The 10227-nt window shown below is 37.8% G+C and overlaps 1 protein-coding gene across 6 annotated transcripts in view; it reads right to left on the minus strand.

Moving 5' to 3' along the window:
• Positions 1-9342, minus strand: part of PIK3C2G (phosphatidylinositol-4-phosphate 3-kinase catalytic subunit type 2 gamma) — a 366119-nt gene extending 356777 nt beyond the window's left edge. For all 6 annotated transcript variants that reach the window (XM_019936917.3, XM_019936884.3, XM_073788986.1 and 3 more), the window contains exon 1: positions 9255-9342. The gene's annotated coding sequence lies outside the window, so the exon portion shown is untranslated. The remainder of the gene's footprint in view (positions 1-9254) is intronic.
• Positions 9343-10227: the final 885 nt, after the last annotated feature.

Here is a 10227-nt window from a genome sequence, read left to right on the forward strand (position 1 = left end):
TCTGGGAGATTTTGCCATTTGAGATTACGTGGGGTGGGAGGTCTCTGGTGGTTTAATGCCCTGAACTCCGTTCTTCCTCCTCAGAGCTCATGCCTGACCCCCGGCTGGAGTACCAAGAGCCTGTCAGCCACATGGCTCAGAAGAAAAGGGAGGAAAAACAAAAGAAATAAAACAAAATAAAATAAAACTCTTATTAAAATAAAAAAATTTTAAAAATCATTAAAAGTAAAAAAATAAAAGAGTAATAAAAAAGAAAGAAAGAAGAGAATAACCAATCCAAAAACAAATCCACCAGTGTTAACAAGCACTAAAAACTATACTAAAAAAAAAAAAAAAGATAAAATGGACAGACAGAACCCAGAAAAAATGGTAAAAGCAAAGGTATACAGACAAATCACACAAAGACGCATATACATACACACTCACAAAAAGCGAAAAAGGATAAATATATATATATATATAAAGAAAAAAAAGAAAGAGAGCAACCAAATCAGTAAAGAAATCTACCAATGACAATAAGCTCTAAATACTAAACTAAGATAAACATAAAACCAGAAACAAAAATAGATGCAGAAGGCAAATCTCAAATCTACAGTTGCTCCCAAAGTCCACCACCTCAGTTTTGGGATGATTCGTTGTCTATTCAGGCATTCCACAGATGCAGGGTAACCTCAAGTTGTTGTGGAGATTTAATCCGCTGCTTCTGAGGGTTCTGGGAGAGATTTCCCTTTCTCTTCCTTGTTCTCACAGGTCCTGGGGTTCAGCTTTGGATTTCATCCTGCCTCTGCATGTAGGTCTCCTGAGGGCGTCTGTTCCCCACCCAGAAAGGACAGGGGTAAATAGATTCTGATAGGGGGCTCTGGCTCACTCAGGCGGGGGGAGGGAGGGGTACAGAACATGGAGCGAGCCTGCGGCGGCAAAGGCTGACATGACGTTGCAACAAGCCTGTGGCTTGCCATGTGTTCTCCTGGGGAAGTTGTCCTTGGATCTCAGGACCCTGTCAGTGACAGGCTGCACAGGCTCTGGGGAGGGGAGGTTTGGATAGTGACTTGTGCTTGCACACAGGCTTCTTGGTGGCTGCAGCAGCAGCCTTAGGGTTTCATGCCCGTCTCTGGGGTCCACGCTGATAGCAGCGACTCGCGCCCATCTCTGGAGCTCATTTAGGCGGTGCTCTGAATCCCCTCTCCTAGTGCACTGTGAAACAATGGTCTCTTGCCTCTTAGGTAGGTCCAGAATTTTTCCCGGACTCCCTACTGGCTAGCTGTGGCACACTAGCCCCCTTCAGGCTGTGTTCACGCAGACAACCCCAATCCTCTCCCTGGAGTCTGACCTCTGAAGCCCGAGCCTTAGCTCCCAGCCCCCACCCGCCCCGGCAGGTGAGCAGACAAGCCTCTTGGGCTGGTGAGGGCTGGTCGGCAGTGATCCTCTGTGTGGGAATCTCTCCGCTTTGCCCTCTGCATCCCTGTTGCTGCGCTCTCCTCCGTGACTCCAAAACTTCCCCTCAACCCGCGCCCCCGTCCGCCAGTGAAGGGGCTTCCTAGTGTGTAGAAACTTTTCCTCCTTCACCCAGAGGTCCAGGTCCTGTCCCAATTCTTTTGTCTCTGGTTTTTCTTTTTTCTTTTGCCCTACCCAGGTATGTGGGGAGTTTCTTGCCTTTGGGAACTCTGAGGTCTTCTGCCAGGGTTCAGTAGGTGTTCCGTAGGAGTTATTCCACATGTAGATGTATTTTTGATGTGTTTGTGGGGAGGAAGGTGATCTCCACGTCTTATTCCTCTGCCGTCTTGAAGGTCCCCCCCCATGTATACTTTTTTAGTGGTGAATTAATGAACACCTCTGGGATTTTGTAACCAACTCAATTTATTATTAAATTTTATACTTATATTTTATATGTTTTTCCTTTTCATCTTTCCAAGATTGAATCTTCTAATAAATAGTTCATTAATAAATCATAGCAGCAAAAAACTTTTTTGGATTTAATTTTTTTATCCATTCTTTTTTTTTTTTTTTTTTTGCGGTATGCAGGCCTCTCACTGTTGTGGCCTCTCCCGTTGCGGAACACAGGCTCCAGACGCAGGCTCAGCGGCCATGGCTCACGGGCCTAGCCGCTCCGCGGCATGTAGGATCTTCCTGGACTGGGGCACGAACCCATGTCCCCTGCTTCGGCAGGCATACTCTCAACCACTACGCCACCAGGGAAGCCCCATTCATGATTTTTTAAATGGTGAACTATGAGTGAATAGAAAATACTTTAAAAATACAAAAAATAATTTGTACACACTAACAACCAAATTTTGTTTAATGAGGAAACGCTTATTAGCTTTCTCTTTCAAATCAAGAATAGGATAATTATTCCTTCTATCAAATTATTTTAGGACTTCTATCTAATAAAGTAAGATAAATGAGGATGTTAGAAAGGAGAATAGCTTTATTATGTATAGATGATATATTTATGTATGGATAATGTGTTAAATCCTTAGGATATATGGAGACATTCAACATGAGAAGTTATAAAGTTGTAAAAATATAAATAAACTTTGGAAGAATTTATAAACTTAATTCAAAACCCTTAATTGCGAAATTGACAAACTGATTCTAAGGCACTTTTGATAAAGAAAAGGGTAGAAAAAAAATTGGTGGGATTGGAAAAATAATACACCTTTTAAAGACACAATAGTTAAAACAGTGTAGAAATTGAGCAGTTTTAGACTTACACATCAAAGAAGTAGAAGAGAAAATACATGAACAAACCCTAGCATATATCACTTTTAGTTTAAGTTAGACATGGAGAAAGTATTGGGTTACTTAATAGATGGGGTAGGCACACCTGGTTAGTCATTTGGATAAAAAAGAATCTTAGCACCATTAAGTACAAATTACAATCCTCCCAACCAAGGACCACCTCAGAGGAACCTGCACACCCTCTTCCTCAGAACTGCCAGGGGAGGCCCAAGAGCAGGAAGGGACTGTTTGCCAGGCTCGTCAGTCCCTCATAAGGACACCCCCACTTTGTCCTTGTGTGCCTGTCCAGCCCCACAATATGCACCTGACTTTCTTATTATTAAGGATAATCCTCTTTAGCTCTTTCTTGGTTTCTGACAGCAAAAAACAAACAAAGAAGGGGCACTTCACTGGTGGTGCAGTGGTTAAGAATCTGCCTGCCATGGGGACTTCCCCGGTGACTCAGTGGTTAAGAATCCACCTGCCAATGCAGGGGACATAGGTTTGAGCCCTGGTCTGGGAAGATCCCACACACCACGGAGCAACTAAGCCCATGCGCCACAACTACTGAGCCTGCACTCTAGAGCCCGTGAGCCACAACTACTGAGCCTATGTGCCACAACTACGGAAGCCCACGCGCCTAGAGCCCGTGCTCTGCAACGAGAGAAGCCACTGCAATGAGAAGCCCTCACACTGCAATGAAGAGTAGCCCCCGCTCGCTGCAACTATCTTTATATAGGGAATAAAGATCTATAATGTGGAATCATGAGACTTCTATATCTGTCATCTCAAAACAACTGTGAAACACAGGTTTATTCTGTGAAACACAAGTTTGTCATTTGCTACAAGAAGCTGTCAGGAAAAATGTCTAGGTATGTTTGAGAGATGCTGAGTTATGCTAAGGTAGGCCTGCCTTTTAAAAAACATTATTCTAGAAGTATTGATATATAGAGGTTTTACTATGCTTTGTGATAACATAGTATGCTTTGTAGAATTTCAAGAAGGGGCTATAGTTTGCAGTACTTTTAAAACTAATTTACTCAGGATACTTTTTAAGAGCATTTTTGTTTTGGTCAGGACTCTTGGTCACAAATGGCAGAGGTCAATACAGGAGGGAATGTGATGTGAATTGAGGATGTGAACACTGTTACAACGAAGCCTCTCTTTCTCTCTCTTGATTCTCTTCCTTTCTCAGTATATTGGCTTCTGTGTTTTCTACAGTAAATGGATTTTTCCTCCAGGATCAGGAATATGGGTAGAGGCTTCTGGGAAACATGTCCTTCCTGCATAGCAAATGATGTACGTTTAAAAATTTTAAGCAGGAATTTGATTGACTAGCTTGAATTGCATGCACATCCTTTGGGTAAATCCCAGGGGTCGGTGGTAGGCAGAGGATGAAGTACTAGGATTAGCACAGACTGAACCATGAACCTAACTTTATGTCCTGTTAACAGAAGAATGGAAAGCCCAGACATGGCCACACCTCTTATAGTCACACTCCATATTTTCTGGAAGATTGTCATTTAGAATATGTTCCGGAAAATGCTGAATAGGAAGAAAAAATGTAATTTAATAATTACATTTGCAAACATTTATTGAGTTCTAACTTAGAATGTGCAAGGTATTGGTCTATCTAAGTGCTTTCTACTTTTAACCTCTTTAATCCTCATACAAAACATAAGCCTCATGACAGTCTTTTGAATAGGCATTATTATTATCTTCATTTAAGAGGAAATTGAGGCACAAAGAATGTAAACATCTCGCAGAGTTCCTATATAAGTAGGAAGTGGAAGAGTTGGAATCAACTCTTTTCATCAGAAAAAGAAGATTATTATATTTTAAGGATCAACTCAACAACCCACTCTTGATGCCAGTGATTTTGATGTAATCTTTTAGAAAACTAGTATAAGACATTATTGATTTGTAGTAACTTATAAAATTAATGCATGGGGTGAAAATTAATTAGATGGTATTGAAATATAAAGATTAGCAAACCAAGTACTGTTCTTTCAAAATATATCAGGAAGGTTTTTAGTCTTGATTTTTATTTTGGATGCTACTTATGGATTTATGATTTTAAGAAATAGTATATGTATTATTCTGTTGTTACATTTAGCAGTGGAAAACTATTTGGTAACTATCAAGTATAAGTTTAAAAATAATTTGAAATAGCAAAGATGCTTACTTAGTTGGCAAAGTCATTGGAAATTAATACAAATTAATGAAAATTAATACAAACAGCAAAATTACAATTTACTAAAGTTGATTGTTTTCCTACTTGTAAAAAGGCCAGCTATGGGAACACTCAGTGAAAAGGAAAATTAAGGTTAAGTCTTATGAAAGGTATAGGAAAGATCTGTACCTTACTTTCTGTCTCTAAGATCAGAAAAAAATTGTGCCTCTGTGTGTGTGTTCTGCTTTTTTGGGGCAATCACAGTTTGTGTCCTTTTATTCACAAAATAAAAATTTATTGAATACATATTCTACTAGATCAGTCACCACGGTAGATACTGGCGATATGTCTGTGGATGGTGCTGAAAGTATTAAAGACCATATAGGCAGGTAATTTTGAATGTTATATGCATGTTAGAGAAAGATGCTTTTTTTCCTTCCTCAAGTCTGAGCGCCAACCAAGTGAAAATAATGAGCTATAAAGTAGTAGCAGAATGTGGCTAATAATGGTGAATTGCATTGAAGAGCGTACAGAATTCTTATATAAAAATCACCATAAATTTGAGACAAAGATGAAGAAACCTCCTGACAGAAGATTTTGCTAAGGATGTGTGTGTGTGTGTGCGCACGCACACGTGTGAGCACACGTATGCGAGCATGCATGGTCATGTATGCATGCACATATGTGTATGTAATAATGTATTTTGATAATCTGAAACTAGGTATGGGTGTATGGAATTATTCCATTTTAGTTCCTTAAACTTGGATAAATTGAAAGCTCCTTAGAAGCTAGAAAATAGTCAAGGTACATCTGAGGGGGTTCAAACAGAGCCCAAATGGTGAGAGAATAGATCAAAGGAAAACACACATATCACTCATTTCTCACCTTTTTCTTCTTGAAGGTAGAATACACAGGCTTGTATGTGTATACACAAACATATAGACTCACACACACATGTGCACATACACAGAATGAAGAAGTAACCTATCTGATGCTTATAGAATTAATACTGTGGGAGAAGAACATCATCTTGAAGACCCTAAGAAAGAGAATTCTCCAAGTAATGAGGACAAGGGTTGCTGAGTGAGCAAGTGTGCAGACCGTGCCTCCCCCCGCCACCATGCATGCTTTTAGAGAACATTAGTCTGAAAAGATAGAGGAGAAAAATGTGACACTGATTTCAAGCAGTTGAAGACAAACAAATGCCTTTGGTCCATCTGACCATGACATTCTGACCTTCACTGTGAGACAGGTAGATGTCTTTCTGTCCCAGAGGATGCCTACCCAAGAGGTAGATTGTTAATAAGAAAGTGTAGAACACAGATCTGAATCCAGGCTAACTGCTCACACAGCTAGTTTCCTGGTTTCCCTCACACACAGTCCTTCAAGAAGTAGCTGTCTCAGAATCATCTCTGTCTCCTATTCAAAGATGCACAATTTTAAGAAGGTAATTAGAATGCGAACTAAGCAAAAATATCACAACAAAAGAGAAAGCCAGTATGATGGGGGGGGGAGGAATCTGATGAGGAATGTAAGCCTGTCTTTCAAGAAGCAGAACAAAATAAAATCATGTTCTCAGAAAGGAATGGTGAATACAGATTGTGGTAAATATGTTGATAATTCTAAACTAATATTGGCTGTACAAATAGTAATAATTTCAAATATAGAGATCAAAATAAATTAGATATAATTAAATACTAGGCCACAAGTCTATATAAATTGGGATCGGGTGATCCAGATTTCTTAAGTTGCTTGTATTGTCTAGGAGGAAGTATAGATATAGATAACTAGACTTTTCAAGAATTCATGTTAAATTTTTAGATATAACCACTAAGATAATAGAGGGTGTATCTTTCTACAAGTAGAAAGAGAAAAACAAATGAAAAAAGCCCCAGAAAACCAGCAACAACACTTGATTAATTAGGAAGAGGGTCCAATGGTGACAGGTAAAACATAGGAAATGGTACAAATATAAACATTCTCTAAGATGGTAGGAATGAAAAAGTGTATTTCAGAAATCCATAAATGTAAATGGACTGAATATATTATATAAAATCTCTGGATTGTTACATTGTTTTTATAAGGGGGGAAAAAACCAAAGAGACATACCAGAAACACAAGGATAAGTATTGTTTAAAATTAAAAGGATGGAAAAAGATATCCCAGGCAAATATTAATAGTAAGAACAGCAACAACAGAAACCTGGTGTGGTTATATTTAAAACAGGCTTACCGGCAAAAACAACCACAAATCAATCAACCAAACAACCCCACCCCCCAAAAAAATGTCTGGAGGTGAAGAGGAGCATTTTATAGAAGTAAAAGATTCAATTTACCCGATGGGTATCTCAGATATGTACTAAAAATAATTCCTTCAAAATTTATAACACAACACATTACAGTTCTATCAATACAAGAGAAACTGACAAATCCACCTTCATAATGGAAGGATTTAATAAAAATCCCACATGATTTATAGATCAATTAGACAAAAATATCATTAGGCATATAAAAAACTGAAAAAAATTAACAGGCTTGATGTAATGAACATATATAGAATATTGCATTCAGTAAATGGAAATTACATATTCTTTTCAAGGACATGTATAACTTAAGAAAACTGATGGTATATTTGGCTACTTTTAACATAATTCAAAGTCAGTATGACATAGACTATTCTCTCTGACTCTCATGTAGTTAAATACTAGTAAAAAGAAGATAATTTACAAAAGAACTCATGTTTTCAACTTCAAAAACATTTCTAAATAACTCAAGAAGAAAAAGAATCACAATAAAGTTGGAAAATATTTAGAAATACAAAATAAAGTGGTCAAGAAAAGCATTTTGTGTAAGAGAAGTTCAAAGATACACATTACCCTTATTCTGTAGCCGAAAATAATTCTTGAAAATACTACATCCAACAAAAAAATACAGGATAATAACTTAAAATGGAAAATTGAGTCATAAAAGGACTATAGCTAATGGCTGATAGCAGTTAAAATTGATTTATACCTAAATAATTATAATTCATCTTCTGCTATGATTATGGTATATCATTTTCATCAGATCATAAATTAAGAAAAAAAGGTAGTAATTTAGTTAGAAATACAATGCAATACTTTTCTATACAGGAAATGACTATTTCTTTCTAAGCTCCAAGAGAATTATACTCTGCTTTTTTGCTTACTTAAAGAAGGCTTCCTCACAACCAAAACAATTCCAGCTCCAACAGAAAATAACGTGAAATCAGGGCCTGAAGTTTCATCCTGGCAACATATGAGCTTGTTCATTCCATCTGTGAACTCACCTACTTAATATGATCCTTTTCTATAGGAGCTGGATGAAGAAAGCTATCTTGTTTTATTTTCCCGGCTCAATCACAATACTCTTTTCCTTATGCTCATTTCACAGACTTGCTTTGTATGTTGTGTAAATGGCAGTATGAGTAATACGTCATGGAAAGAACCCTTGAGTTGGAATAAGAAAACCTTGATTTGAATCCAAGCTCTTGATGCTATTAATGATGTAGATGATGTTATTTATAACGTAGGCAACGTGCTCTTGAACCCTTCTCTGTCTGTTACTAGATATACAATATTGCAATTAGATAATTAGATAATTAATTTTGAAAGTTTAATGGTATCACATGTATATTATGATTATTTTTTTTTAAAGTGAGGCCTATCATTTCTATCTTCAAACTCAAGTATCAGAAATGTAATTGTTTGCCAGGTAGGAATGTAAGGGGACAGTTGGGTCCCATACCCTGTTTATATTGGTCTTCATGAGCTGCCAGTACAGAGATAGGCAGACAGAACAGGGCAGGAGCCCAGTATGGAGTAACAGAACAGAAAGAAAGCAGCTGCTTCCTCAGCAGGAACTCTTGTCAGTTTGGAGCCCATTTGTTAAGAGTATCCACCCTTCATTTAATAAGAATTCCTTTCTGGAGTCATCAGCAGCACACAGTGTATAGACTACAGGCACTGGCTCAAGACATTGAAGAAAATGTGCACAAAGAAAAAATCTCCCAGCAGACATGACTAATTGGCCCAAGACTAGGACAGCCATGAAAGTGAGCAGTTAAGAGATGATATAAAGGAAATGATCTCAGTGCAGTCGGTAGGGTCAGTCGGAGAGAGAGAGGGAAGGAGAGGGGAAGAGAAGGCATAATCAAGGTGCAGTCAGTTCTTCAGGAAAGGTCTGTCTTCTGGAAAATATTTACAAACCTACTGAGACTTGAAACTCATCTACCATTTAAGTTTTGCAATATAATTAAAGAGCTACTTCACTTCAGCAATACATTTGAATTCAAACATTCTCCTATGTATTCAGTTAAGTATAGAAAGTTTGTTTCAGTCTCTTACCTGAAGCATACATCTTCCTGAAACGAAACGTGATCTCATTTCTTTCCAAGAGTGAAATATGCTCATACAAGCTACAACACTCCTATTTTAAAGGAGCGTTATGCTTCTACTGGAAGCTTTTATTCCTGTTTGGCAGGTTGGACATGTTTAGGAATCTGTTTTCATCAAACCTTGGAGGGTTATGTGGAAAAAAGGAGTTTGCATAATGAATACAGGGTTTAAGCCAAAAACCTAACAATGAATTAGCTTCCCTGTGCTAAACAGATTTTGTGCCAGAAGACATTGAACATCAATATGCAAACAAAAATATGTATTTGAAAAAAACTGTGTAGGGTGAACATATCTCCCCTCAAAGTACTTTTGCTCATGTTATCATGCCTTTGAATGTGGGAGTGGATGGGGACCGGGGGATCAGTGGTTTCAGTTCGAAGAAGCAGAGTTGAGCCCTTGAAAATGCTACTGTAGCCCTTCTGTGAGTTTAACTGCTTAGTTATTTTCTTAATTAGGATTTAATATGTTCATTTTTTTTCTAATTTAGGAAAATGTCAATTTTTTTTGGTTCAAGCTCAGAATCCGTAGTAAATTTCAACTTAAAAATAATTTTTAGGTGACTTCCCTGGTGGTCCAGTGGTTGGGACTTTGCCTTCTGGTGCAGGAGGTATGGGTTCAATCCCTGGTCGGGGAACTAGGATCCCACATGCCTCGTGACCAAAAAGCCAAAACCTAAAACAGAAGCAATATTGTAACAAATTCAATAAAGACTTTAAAAATGGTCCACATCAAAAAAAGTCTTAAAAATAATTTTTATTATCTAAACATATTTGAAAGAAATAGAAATAAAAAGGAATATTTACAAGGTTAGCAAGAAAGCAGATGTGGATAGTTTGCTGTTGTTTTGGTATGTTGCTGTTGAAAATGAACAATGTATGGAGATATGGGGGCAACACATAAAATTATCTAGTTGGATCCAGGA

Source organism: Tursiops truncatus, chromosome 11 (genome assembly GCF_011762595.2).
Source record: "Tursiops truncatus isolate mTurTru1 chromosome 11, mTurTru1.mat.Y, whole genome shotgun sequence".
Taxonomy (NCBI): Eukaryota; Metazoa; Chordata; class Mammalia; order Artiodactyla; family Delphinidae; genus Tursiops; species Tursiops truncatus.